Source organism: Chanos chanos, chromosome 5 (assembly GCF_902362185.1).
Source record: "Chanos chanos chromosome 5, fChaCha1.1, whole genome shotgun sequence".
Classification (NCBI taxonomy): domain Eukaryota; kingdom Metazoa; phylum Chordata; class Actinopteri; order Gonorynchiformes; family Chanidae; genus Chanos; species Chanos chanos.
Genome location: NC_044499.1, coordinates 52,567,377 through 52,572,199, shown reverse-complemented (window position 1 = coordinate 52,572,199; position 4,823 = coordinate 52,567,377). Strand labels below are relative to the sequence as shown.

At 41.2% G+C, this 4,823-nt stretch overlaps 1 long non-coding RNA gene across 1 annotated transcript; it reads right to left on the bottom strand.

The window, feature by feature from the left end:
• Positions 1–3,808: 3,808 nt before the first annotated feature.
• LOC115811082 (uncharacterized) lies at positions 3,809–4,561 on the bottom strand. The gene is made up of 3 exons (XR_004025275.1): positions 4,504–4,561; positions 3,997–4,049; positions 3,809–3,874 (listed from the first exon to the last, which is right to left on the bottom strand). It is a non-coding gene; the product is annotated as an uncharacterized LOC115811082 (long non-coding RNA).
• Between the last annotated feature and the right edge of the window lie 262 nt (positions 4,562–4,823).

Genomic DNA, 4,823 nt, shown 5'->3' with positions numbered 1-4,823 from the left:
GTTTTCGCGACCACGCCCCCGTGCGAAATTCGCAAGGTGTGTCGGCGTGTGGAAACCTCGTGTAAGGCGCTATGGGTGAAGAGTGCTTATGTGCATTGGTTGCTGTCCTTCAAAGGACGAAAGAGAGGAGTGTGGAAGCTAAAAGAAAGTTTGATGTATTTAAGCCATATTGGGATATTTTGTTTCTTTGTTAGGCATATTTTCATATACTCATCTGGCCTTGTGAGGCCTAGACTGTGTTCTCTGCTGACCTAGGTTATACTGATTACTGAATTAAAACATCTTGTGTCTCTGATAAGGTATTTCAGCCTGTCGAAACACGCCACTTGTAGGTTTATGCTGGTAGAACTTTCTGATATGGTAATGCAGACTATCAGAACATTGTATAGTTATAACCTGGTAATTTTTTCTGATAAGGTTTAGACTGTCAAAATATGTTACTTAACGTTTACGTTGGCATTGATTACAGTGTGTTGACTGTCAAACTGGACTACAAATTTAAATGTCAGCATGTAAACTAGACTGTCGAAATACATAGAGTTTATGTGATGGATAAATTGTAAGTAGACAATGCCTAATATTAAATTTACTTGACTGTTTTCTGATAAGGTAAACAAGAATTACCGAACACAACCTTCTTGTGATAGTATCTCCCGACAGGGTAGCAAAGAACAATAGATATGACTATCAATCTATGCTACGGTAGCACATTTCGATAAGGTAGGACAAATCGTTACAACACTGGTAAGCGTTATCTCTCAGCGCCGGACAGCTGCTCTGGGCAGCAGGGTGTAACATGTATGTCGATGGTGACTATTTTATGTAAGATAAATTCCTGCTTGCCGACTGAAAGTGAATCGTATTTTAAAATGCTTATTTGAACGGCTACAAAAACTTCAACCTTGCTAACGGAATACCGCTCATGGAAGCGGTTGTTGCCGATACTCCAAGCCGGCTAATTTTCTTCGGGCTACTTAATATGCAGTTGTATCTGTCGATAGTTCAGGTTTTAAAATGACCCTGGCACCCTTCTCTGTGTACAATACTGTACACCTACTGCAAGCCGTCAAAGTTGGCTCTTGGCTTATAATACGAAATCAACGACATTAATCCAACGAAAGAAATGAGAAGTTGAGAAGTCAGACCCAGTGGACTGTTGAACTGAAAACTAGAGAGAAACGGCCAAGCTGTTGAAAACAGATGGGGGCATAGTTTGTACTATAGACACAGGATGTGATAAAACTGAAACTACAGATATAGTACGAGAGGATGAAAAGGCAGGTAACCAAGCAGTGCTTCATAAGTTTATTTATTCGTCTGTATTTTGCATTTACTGACAATCATACTTCGGGTAGTGAAATGCATGGGTAGAACATAGTCTACTGATATCAGATTTTCTCGTGTAAGGAACTAAACTGTTAACGGTTGGTCCGTGTTTACAGATATCAGTTTAACAACTTTGCAGAAATGAGGGTTTGTGAATTTCTTCTCAGCAGTGCGGGTATACATCAATATTTACAAGTTCAATTTGCTGCAGTACACTTAATTGTTCAGATAGTGAGGATAGATAGACCACACAGTACACGAAAAATAATGAGGCGTGTTTTTTAAATTGCTCTCCCGCATTCGTGACTAGAGTGGTAATAAGAGCCGCAGTTATAGGTGATCCATATAGTGGAGTCCTTCGTTTTAATTGTGATTGTGTGGCGCCGACGGCGTGTTTCTGTCAGTGAGGCGCCCCTCAAATTTGTGAAAGCAGTTTTTTTCAGCCAAAAAGGCTTGTTTTGGATGAGAAAATATTTCAGTTGTTTTTATATAGGCTTTAGACAGCGATGGGAAAGGTATGTGGGAATATACGGTTTACAGTAACAAACTACAAACGTGTGAGACAGATTATTGTTCTGTAATAATTTTTTATTACTTTAGTATGCACTGGCTGATCCATGGTCTTATGTCGAGTTAACAGAAGCGGTGGATCATTTAGATAACAGTCACAATCAAGGCATATGACTGGCCATATGACCTACATATTGCTTTAATACATATTGCTGAAGAGTGTGAACGAGTCTAGTCAGTCATTTTTCAATGTCAGCATACTCTCACAAATGAAATTAGAAACCAAACAAATAAACAAACAAACAAAAACTCATACATACGACATATACAGGACATCTAGAGGGAGGGTGAAATGTGATGTGTCTTTGTGGTCACCATCGTATCTTTTCATGATCATCTGTTCACAAACACAGTGTGAGTGTTAGACTGTGGTTAGGACAATGTGATAACTGCATTACTACTGCCCTCTCACTGGGCCTTAGCATTGCCTGACCATTAAAACAGCCAACCACACCGTTCACAGAAATTCTCCAGCTATTAGTTTAGATATTCAGTGTCTGCCACAAACTGTACTTTAACACTGTATAGGAAAAGTTTGTTTGTGCATGTGCATTCGCATTTGGACACATGTGTGTATGTTATTCCATAGTTTGTTGCAGAGGTTAAAGTTCATTCTCAGGCAATCCTGAACTCCTGCTGAATTTGCCTTGCCTTTTGCCTTTGCTTCTGATGAAGTGCGGCTGTCTGACTGGGCAAGAGGTGTATTCCTCACACAGCAAGGCTTCAGGATCTGAGTCAACCCTGTGTTTATAAGCAAACTGTAAGAACTTCCCATTAGGTGTAGGATGTTAAACAGATGTCAATAGCTGACTTATTAAGTGGGAATACCATTGTCCTGTGACGCTTCGTGTGTGTCTGTGTGTGTGTGTGCTGAACAGGTGGGAGGCACAGAGACTTGACATGGGGGGAGAAACACAGATGCCATGTGAAAATATGATGAAATGTAAGAGTCACAGTTCTTGACCTTTGTGGGCCTCTGACGAACAGGTCAAGTTCTGGCCCACAGAGATAAAACGAGGGACATTTTTAGTCTGATTTGGGTTTTCTTTGTTTGTTTGTTTGTTTGTTTGTTTGTTTTCAGGGTTTAGAGATGATCACTTGGCCACATTTTGTCCTCTCGGGCCATCAGCTTCCTCAGCAGCGTCAAGGGCCAAACCATCCTGGCCTAGTTTACATCTGTAAAAAACTTCATGTCTCTATGTACGACATAGACACACGTCTGGGCCAGTCAGCATCAAACATTCTTGTACAAAACACATTAAAACAGTGCATAGTATCCAGACTTATAAGAACTGATCAGCCACCTATACAATGAATACAAAGTACATTCAAATAGAACATGAGCTGGACCAGGACCAACCTAGAGGTACGTCAGTGTAAAACTAAATATTGTGTTAAATGGCGGTGCTCTGCCCAGTGACACTGTCCAGAGCAGATAAGTGTGCAGGTGTGAAGTTAAGACAGTGGGTTTTACTCACATTGTTAACCATGCACAAAATGCCCTGCAGCTGCTCTGGCACATGTTAAAGAGGTGCATACTGCTCCTACCAATGCTCTGTGCAAGGGTTCACAATTTGTTCTTTTTTCTTAAATATTACAAAATGAATTAGCGAAAGGCAAATATATCACTACACTAAAATATGCATATTTTATAAAAGCCTGTAGAGTAAAAAGGGCTACAGCTAATAAATATGTGAAATAAGACACTAATGCTCGGCTGTACAGAAGAGCATCACAAGTAGCACCTCAGGTTGTTCTGTGCCTCCTGCAGCGCCGATGAGAACATGCCTGGTCGAACGTGTCCCGTGTGCTGTATCATACATACACCCATCTACCTGTGTCATAAATTAAAAAAGTCCAATGCTACTCAGAGAATACTCTGTGGTGTGGAGTCCCTGCCAGCGGCCCAGGGACCAAACCAGCAGTGGAGTAACAGTTCACTCTGCCATGGCGTCTTCCTCCATGTCATAGGTCTTTCCTAAGAAACGAAACGAAGAACAGGTCACGTGCCTCTTCATCTCCACAACAAGTCATACCAAAGCTGCCACCACTATCACTGTTATAACTGTTATTAATGTTATCACTATTATTAGGCATTACCTGCCTCGGTGTTTACACGGGATAACGTGGTCCTGTCGTCTCCTCTATTGGCTCTGAGAAAAGAGTCAAATGAATCAGTTTGGTCAGAAAACCAACTCTAAAATTTGAATGGGAATGAAATCAAAGGCAGTTTCTATGCATACCAACTCATTAAGGCAAAAAATCCAACAGACGACTTGGCCTGATGTTTAAGTAACTAATTGATTCTTCCTGAGTCAAACTGATATCAAGGAATGCTTCTCACTGAGTCAGACTGATATAAAGGAATGCTTCTTACAGAGTCAAACTGATGTGAAGGATTGATTCGTACTGAGTCAGACTGATGTGAAGGACTGATTCCTACTGAGTCAAACTGATATAAAGGATTGATTCATAGAAGAGAGAATGCCCCTGTCTCAACTAACACATCTTTATTTGGGTCTTATGCTTTACTCTCAGGTTGGATCTACACTTGATTGGTTCTTATGCTTGTATCTGGGATATGATTTATATTTCTTTGGCTCTCACCACGTAAAGGCCTTCTCTTGGACCGACACTGATGCACCAACACTCCCACCAGCAGTGCCCCAAACACAACCACCGCTGCCAGGATGGAGAAACTCGTGATGGCCGCCACCCTCCAGGGTTCCTGTGGCTCGAGGGGTGGGCCTGATAAACACAGCACGGAGTTACATGAGGGACTCAAAGCAATCACTGAAAATCCTAAAAACCAATCAGGCCCTGATGAATGTATGAATAAGGACCATACATACTCATCTGCATGTCCATTAACATATTCATTTGCATATGATCCTTAAAGTGCATTACCAGAGACAGGAAGCTGTGAG